Genomic DNA, 9,382 nt, shown 5'->3' on the forward strand with positions numbered 1-9,382 from the left:
GTGCTGGTAGCTTTAGTGTGGTCTTGTTTGTGATCATCTGGGTAAATGCACAAAAGTGGGATTCCTGGGTCATAGGGGAGTTCTATGTGGAGTCTTTTGAGGAACCTCCATAGTAATTTCCAAAGGGTTGAATAAGTTTACACTCCCACCAAGAATGCAGTACAGTTCTCTTGTGGCTACATCTCCTCCAGCATCTGTTGTTGTAAAAGTATGGAATGGTTCAGGAATTTGCCTGTCATCCTTTCTCAGGGGCCATTCTAATCTTCTCTGTATTGTTCCAATGTTAGAGTACTTGATGCTGAATTGAGCATAGAACATTTTTTATATATAAAGTGTAATTTATTTTCTTAAACTAGACAATTCAACAAAAAGTAAGCTCAAAATAATTGCCATGAAATTTTAGAACCATGTACTTCTTACATAAGCACACATTTAAGAATAAAGACTGACATGTCAAAAACAAAATAATTCCAGATATTTGTTGTTCAAGAGATGTGTAAGAGGAGGAATTCAATTATTTTATACAAGGCACCTGTCATGATGAACACTGAAGCAAGTGTTAAGGTTTTTTTTTTAAAGTTTTAATGTTTTAAACATATTTAATTTTGGGAATTTGCTTATATAGGCCAAAACTAGGACTGTTTGGCAGGACATAAATTTTTTTGGGGGTGGGAGTCTGCGAGTGGGGCCTGAACTCTGGGACTGGGCGCTGTCCCTCAGCTCTTCAGCTCAAAGCTACTGCTCTACCACTTGAACCAACGTGCCAGTTCCAACTTTTTTCTTTTTGCTTATGTGGTGCTGAGGAATCGAACCCAGGGCTTCATGCATGCAAGGCAAGCACTCTACCACTGAGCCACCTACCCAGCCCAGGTCATAAAACTTTTTGATAAAGTATTTAAGATTTATGGTAGCAGACATATGCTACTAAGTATGTACATTTCAGAGTTTATAGAAATTTTACTAATGAGAAGTTGCAAAGTCTTTGTGTAAAGGAGCAGAATAAAGAGTTAAGACTTTTAACTACATAGTTTCTATTAAAAATATAGGGCTTCCTTATTTTAGATGTTAGTGAGGAACAAATGATGATATAAGCCATATACAAATGATGAGATGAGCCATAAATAGTAATCTTAATGGGTAACTTTAAAGACTGCTCATAGCCTATAAAACTCTTGTTGAACATCATAATCTTAGGCAGTTTTAAATGTACAGGAATATGAGAAAATAGTAAAATCTAATACGTAGTACCCTTCAAATACGGAAAACACTGGTAATTGTTTTGTTTTTCGTTTTATTAATCATTAATATTTAATTATTGGTTTTTCTTATTTGTAGCATTGTTTTCCTTGTTGTAATATAATACAACTTTTTGTAAGTCATCATTATGAAGTACTTGGAGAAGGTTACTGGGATGGCCAAACCATTTTTTATAGGTGCATGTGAATTTATGAAGAGGAAAATTAAGAACAAAATATTTATTTAAAAAGTTATCAAGTAGAGTCTGAATCAGGAATGTTGATAAATGGCCACACCTAAAATCTTACCCAGAGGCTGAAGCAGTGATTTTAAAGAGTTGAAGCCACAAAAGTGAGAGACTGTGTTTAGTTTTGTTTTATATTTTGATTTTGCTGGTAATGGGGCTTGAACTCTGGGTCCTACGTGCTGTCCCTCAGCTCAAGGCTAGTGCTACCACTTGAGCCACAACACCACTTCCATCTTTTTCTGCTTATGTGGTGCTGAGAAATCAAATCTAGGGCCTCATGCATGCAAGGCAAGCACTCTAACACTGAGCCACCTTCCAAGCACCTGACAGAATGTTTTTTAAAAAATCAATTATCCAACATTTGCTTTCTGCTTTGGGTTATGTTATTAAATATATGAATACCTTTTTATATCATTGTGAATTGTCATACTTCTGAATTTATACTAACTTCAACCACTTTATCCTTTTCAAAGTCATGAAATAGCTCAGAGTTTGCTTCCATGAAGATTGTTTTTACATTTAAAATTTCTCCTGAGACATTTTTATTTTTAACAAAATAACTTTATATTTCATTTTGATGGGTTATCATACATCAAATACCTTCAAATGTATATGTAGAGTCTAAAGACAGCAGTATGAATATTCTCATACTGCTCTTGTTTATCTGTTATACACTTTCAGTATTGTGATATTTCTCTTTCTCTTTCACTCTCCCATTTCCTCTCTTTCTCTTTCATGCTCCATGTCTGCTGCTCTTCTATGGTGAAAACTTTAAAAACTTGAAAAAGGAAATCAAAACAGAACTTAGAAAATGGGGAAAACTTCCATGCTCCTGGATTGGAAAGATTAACATCGTGAAAATGGCAATACTTCCCAAGGCTATCTACAAATTTAATGCGATACCTATCAAAATTCCAACCTCATTCTTCAAGGAAATAGAAGAGGCAATCCAAAAATTCATATGGAATAATAAAAGACCCCGAATAACAAAAACGCTCCTCAATGGAAAGAACACTGCTGGAGGGATATCAATACCAAATTTCAAACTGTACTATAAAGCCATAGTAATCAAAATAGCTTGGTACTGGCACAAGAACAGACTTCAGGACCAATGGCATAGAATTGAAAACCCAGAAATGAACCTAAAGACCTATAGTCATCTAATCTTTGATAAGGGAGCTAAAAAAATAGAATGGAAGAAAGACAGCCTCTTCAGTAAATGGTGCTGTCAAAATTGCTTAACTACTTGTAGAAAACTAAAGCTAGATCCTTATATATCACCCTGCACCAGAATCAACTCCAAATGGATCAAAGACCTCGGAGTCAAAGCAGACACTCTGAAAACATTACAGGATGGAATAGGAGAAACCCTAGGTCTCCTTGGCTCTGGCCGAAATTTTCTGAATAGAGACCTGGAAACACAACAAATCAATGAAAGGTTGGACAAATGGGATTGCATGAAGTTGCAGAGCTTCTGCATGGCAAAGGACATAGCTAGCAAGATCAATAGAAAGCCCACAGATTGGGAGAAGATCTTCACTAGCCATAAAACGGACAAGGGTCTCATATCTAAAATATACTTGGAACTCAAAAAATTAAATCCCCCAACAATAAATCCTCAAAGAAACAACTGCCCAATAAATAAGTAGGCTAATGACTTAAAGAGAAACTTCTCTGAAGAAGAAAGAAGGATGGCCAATAGACACATGAAAAAATGCTCAACCTCCCTAGCCATAAAAAAATGCAAATCAAAACAACATTGTCATACCACCTCACCCTAATATGTCCCTCCCCTACAGTATAACCCCTGCTTTCACTATATTTGATGTCGGTATAATTTGTGGAGGGGAAGTGGAAAAACAAGTCGTTTAAATAAGGATACAGGTGGACCTGTTGCAACAATGAGAAGTACAAGTTGTCATGTCAAAATCGAACTTTACAACTTGGGGGGGGGGGGGAGGAGTGGTGGGAGGAAAGATGGGAAGAGATAGGAAGGGTAAACAAAGGAGGAGGCTACAATGCTTGATAAGATATGTACTCACCGTCTTGCCCATGTAATTATAAACCCTCTGTACAGTATTTTCACAATAAGAAAAAAAAGAATTTCTGCTGGTCTACTATTATCCATCAGAATCCACTGGTTTTGTGGGAACATGATAGCGACCATCAGTTACCCTTGCATTCTTTAAGAGTTATAACAGTGACGTGATGTTATTCATTTCTATTCTAAATGGCAAAACAACAGATCTAGGAATTCCTTTTCACTTTTACTACTGTTATAAATTTTATCTCATAGGAATCATTGAAACGGATAGGATACTTTTAACCTCTGACCTAAAAGTTCGTTTTCTTTTTTCTTTTACAAACGACTTTTTTCTTTTATTATAAGTAAATACATGTAATGAAAACAATGCTTTCCTGTGGAAAGTAGACCGAATATATTCAGGGATGAAAAACTAGGTAATGGGGGAAGTGATTACAAAGGATGCCCATCATAGAGCACGGAACCTCAGAGCAGTTTATTATGTACACTTTGTGAGAATGACAATGTGCTGGGAACTATAGATTAAATCATTGAACAACTGATATAAACATATACACATATATTTATATATGTATATTTATTTTTAAATGCATATATGTGTGTATATGCCCTTATATATGTATACATGCATGTTACTATACACAAAAATACATACATACACACATGTACACATGCACACATGGAGAAAGACACATAGTTACAGACAACACAAGTTTCACTACTTGTTGAATATGCCTTAGACATAATGTTTGGAATCAAATATGTTGAAGATGTATTTGTCTCTAAAAATTCTTTTACCACTCCTATCTCTTTTTTTAAAGTAATTTATTAATTTATATGATAGTCCTATTCTTACGGCACACTGGAGACAGGTAACCTGCCAAATACATGAAGCAGTTTGTTATGTACTCAATACAAGATCCACCCCAGTGTAGACCTTGAACTCTGGGCTTAGGCGCTGTCCCTCAGCTCTTCATCTCAAGGCTAGTGCTCTACCACTGGAGCCACAGCACCACTTCCAGCTTTTTCTGTTTATGTGGTGCTGAAGAATTGAACCCAGGCCTCATGCATGCAAAGCAAGAACTCTACCACTGAGCCATCTTCCCAGCATCTCCTCTTATCTCTTCAAATGGGTAGGTTTTGACACATTCGACTTTCAAAATGCAGTACAAGTGATAGCAAGTCAATCGGAAATCTCAGTAAGTAAACGTCATATGGCGTCTCCTTGTTCCCCAGGGAATGCTAGTTCTTGTAGACACTCTCAAAAACCAAAGTAGCAGGAAAATACCCTGGTACAGAATAAAGTTATAAGGCTTTAAATGGCATTCTTCCTTGAGTTCTTTTCCAACAGCCAGCATCAATTCTTAAGCAGATGAGTGAGTCCTCAGAAGATTGGAGCTCAGGTCAACATTTAACAAACTCATGTGAAAAGTCCTATGTGAGAAATGCTGACTGAGGTCTTGCTGATTTCATGGTCAAGAAAATAAGACAAAAAGAAAGTATTTTAATGTATTAAAATTTGAGAATAATTTGTAACCTGTCAATAAATGTGTAGAACACAATTATACCAAAATGACAAAAAATGATGTGAATGTGAATTACGTGCTCTTGGACTTGGCGAGTGATCTTAGGTGTGTCTACACAAGTAGAATCAGCACAAGTCAATCAGCATTTCTTCATTTAAGATACAAGGAAAGGATACAGGTTGACCCATTGCAACAATGAGATGTACAAGACACTCTATCGGGGGAGGGGGTTGGAGGGAAGAGTTGGGAGGCGTGAAGGGAAGGGATGGTAGGGGAAAAACCAAGGAGGGGGTAAAAATGCTCAATAAGAAATGTACTCATTACCTTACATATGTAACTGTAAACACTCTGCACAGCACATTTACAATAAAAATATGTATTAAAAACATACAAGGAAAGCTTCTGTACTTATCAGAAGTTGTATTTGTCACTCAATATCAGTACGGTATCAGTTTTATGATCACAGGCATATTAAAATTCTGGATGCTCAAATTCTCTACATAAGCACAGTCTATTATTTACATTAGAATCTGCCCACATCCTAGTGCAGTGTAATTGCAATGAAAATTTTTACTACATTCTATGTTTGTAATAAAAATAAAATCATATGCACTATCAACTGATGCAAATTTTTTCAGATAATTTTTTAGTGTGAAAATACTGTAAACAGAGGATTCAATTACATGGGCAAGGAAATGAGTATATTTCTTACCAAGCATTTTTGCCACCTCCTTTGTTTCCCTTTCCCATCCCTTCCCTTCTCACCACCCCGGTCCCTCTCCTCTTTAATCCCCGCCCCCCAGCCAAAGTTGTAATGGTCGTTTTTCCATATAAAGTCTTGTACATCTCATTGTTGCAACACGTCCACCTGTATCCATATATAAACAATTTGTTATTCCCTTTCGCCTCCACAAATTATATTAACATAAACTACAGTGAAAGCAGGGGTTATACCTTGGGCAAGGGACATAAAATGCAAGAAACAAATCATCTTATAAATATGTTAGAAACAATAAGAAAAAAAAAACCATTTGAATCCTTACCTTAGGGTTCATTTCATCAAACATCTACTTATCTGAACGTTTCTGCTGTCTCAGACATATACTAGGGATTGCAAGTAAGGGAAACCATGAGAACTATGTTTCTTTGGGGCTGTCTTGCTTTACTTAATATATTTTTTCCAATTCTTCCCATTTCCTAACAAATGGAGCAATGTCATTCTTTCTGATGGAGGCATAGAATTCTATTGTGTATATATACCACATTTTCTTGATCCATTCATCTACTGAGGGGCATCAGTGTTGGTTCCATATCTTAGCCATGGTAAATAATGCTGCAATAAACATGGCTGTACTGGTAGCTTTAGTAAGGTCTTATTTGTGATCATTTGGGTAAAAGCCCAAAAGTGGGATTGCTGGGTCATTGGACAGCTCTATGTGGCGTCTTTGAGGAACCTCCATACTAATTTCGAAAGTGGTTGAACAAGTTTACACTCCTACCAACAATGCAGTAAGGTTCCCTTCTGTCCACATCCCCTCCAGCATCTTTTGCAATTATATTTCTTGATTTAGCCATTGGAACTGGGGTGAGGTGATATCACAATGTTGTTTTGATTTGTATTTCTCTTATGGCTAGGGAGGTTGAGCATTTCCTCATGTATCTATTGCCCTTCCTTCTTTCCTCTTCAGTGGGCCTTTAGCCCACTTATTTATTGCCCAGTTGTTTCATTGAAAATTTGTTGTTGGGGAATTTAATTTTTTGAGTTCCAGGTATATTTTAGATATGAGACCCTTGATCTTGCTAGCTATGTGTTAGCCATGCAGAAGTTCTGCAATTCCATGCAATCCCATTTTTCCAACCTTTCTTTGATTTGTTGTGTTTCCAGGTCTCTATTAAGAAAATATTGACCTGTGAAAAGGAGACCTAGGGTTTCTCTAATTCCATCCTTTAAAGATTTCAGAGTGTCTGCTTTGACTCCGAGGTATCTGATCAATGTGGAGATGATTCTGGTGCAGGGTGATATATAAGGATCCACCTTTAGTTTTCTACAAATGATTAACCAATTTTTCCAGCACTATTTACTGAAGAGGGTGTCTTTCTTCCATTCTAGTTTTTAGCTCCCTTATTGAAGATTACAGTGCTATAGATCTGTGGGTTCATTTCTGGGTTTTCAATTCTATTCTAGGTATATTTTAGATATGAGACCCTTGTCCATTGTATGCCTAGTGAAGGTCTCCCAATGCGTGGTCTTTCTGTTGATCTTGTTAGCTATACCCTTTGCCATGAAGAAGCTCAGCAATTTCATGCAATCCCATTTGTCCAACCTCTCTTTGATTTGTTGTGTTTCTAGGTTTCTATTAAGAAATTTTAGGCCTGTACCAAGGAGACCTATGATTTCTGCTATTCCATCCTGTAATGTTTTCAGAATGTCTGCTTTGACTCTGAGGTCTTTGATCCATTTGGAGTTGATTCTGGTACAGGGTGTTATATAAGGATCGAGCTTTAGTTTTCTACAAGTAGTTAACCAGTTTTGCCAGCACCATTTACTGAAGAGGCTGTCTTTCCTCTATTCTAATTTTTTAACTCCCTTATCAAAGATTAGATGGCTTATATGTCTGTAGGTTCCTTTCTGGGTTTTCAGCTCTATTCCATTGGTGCTGAGGTCTGTTCTTGTGCACGTACCAAGCTGTTTTGATTACTATGGATTTATAGTAGAGTTTGAAATTTGGTATTGATATTCCTCCAGCACTGTTCTTTCTGTTAAGGATTGTTTTTGCTATTTGGGGCCTTTAATAGTTCCATGTAAATTTTTGGATTGCCTCTTCTTTTTCCTTGAAGAATGCCGTGGGAACATTGAAAGGCATCACATTGAATTAGTAGATAGCCTTGGGGATTATTGCCATTATCACGATGTAAATCCTTCCAATCCAGGAACATAAGAGGTTTTTCCACTTTCTAATTTCTGTTTGATTTCCCTTTTCACGTTTTTAAATTTTTCTTTTTTCCACGTTTTTAAAATTTTTCATTATAGAGGTCCTTCACTTCTTTGGTTAAGTTAATTCCTAGGTATTATTGATTGTGGGACTATTACAAATGGAGTTGCTTTCCTGATTTCAGACACACTTTTCTCATTGCTGCCATACAGAAAAGCCATTGATTTTTGAGGGTTAATTTTATACCCCATTACTTTGCCAAAATTTGGAATCAGCTTGAGTCATTTGGGTGTGGAGTCCGTGGGATTCATTAAACACAAGCTAATGTCATCTGAAAAGAGGCAGAGTTTTACTTAATCTTTCCCTGTTTGGATCCCTTTATTGCCTCTTTTCTTATTGCTGTAGCTAGTCATTCTATTACAAAATTGAAGTGGAGAGAGTGGACATCCTTGTCTCATTCCTGAGTTAAGATGAAATGGCTTTAGTTTTTCACCATTAAGTAAAATTCTGGCTGTTTGTCATATACAGCCTTTATTGTATTGAGGAATGTTCCCTGGATTCCTAATTTTTCCAGAACCCTCATCACAAAGGATTGTTGGATCTTGTCAAATGCTTTTTTCTACATCTATTGAGATAATCATGTGGTTCTTATCCTTGCTCCTGTTGATGTGATGAATTATGTTAATTGATTTTTGTATATTGAACCAGCTTTGCAGCCCTGAAATGAATCTTGTTTGATGGTGGTGTATGAGTTTTTGGATGAATTGTTGAAATTGATTGGGCAGAATTTTGTTGAGAAGTTTTGCATTAATGTTCATCAAAGAAATGGGTCTATAGTTCTCTTTCTGTGATGAGTCCCTGCCTGGTATTGGGATGAGGGTTATGATGACTTCATAGAATGAGTTCGGTAGTGAACTTTCTATTTCAATTCCATTGAAGAGTTGGAAAAGTATTGGTGTGAGCTCTGCCATGAAGGCCTTATAGAATTCCGCTGTAAAGCTGCTTTTCTGAGATGGGAGGTCTCTTATTACTGTTTCTATTTCAGTGTTTGATATGAGCCAGTTAAGATGGTTTAACTCACCTTGGTTTGTTTCAGCATTTCGATATTGGCTTGGAAAACGTCTATTTCTGCCACGCACTCTAACTTATTAGCATAATATTTTGAGAAGTATTCTCTTATAATGTTCTGAATCTTGGTTGTTACTGTGGTGATGTTTCCATTCTCATACCTGAGTTTATTTATTTGAGTGTGTTCTCTTCTTTTTCTCATAAGATTTGCTAAGGATCTGTCAATTTTTTTAATTTTTCAAAGTATCAACTCTTTGGTTTTTGGTTCTTACAATTTTTATTTTTGGATTCTAATTCGTTTAATTCTGGTGTAATTTTAATGATTTCT

General features: G+C 36.3%; 1 non-coding gene across 1 annotated transcript; it reads right to left on the reverse strand.

Moving 5' to 3' along the window:
• Positions 1–204: 204 nt before the first annotated feature.
• Positions 205–307, reverse strand: LOC122124726. The gene has a single exon (XR_006150633.1). It is a non-coding gene; the product is annotated as a U6 spliceosomal RNA (small nuclear RNA).
• Positions 308–9,382: the final 9,075 nt, after the last annotated feature.

This window comes from Dipodomys spectabilis, unplaced genomic scaffold, assembly GCF_019054845.1.
Source record: "Dipodomys spectabilis isolate Male_0828 unplaced genomic scaffold, ASM1905484v1 ptg000242l, whole genome shotgun sequence".
In the NCBI taxonomy this organism is placed as follows: Eukaryota; Metazoa; Chordata; class Mammalia; order Rodentia; family Heteromyidae; genus Dipodomys; species Dipodomys spectabilis.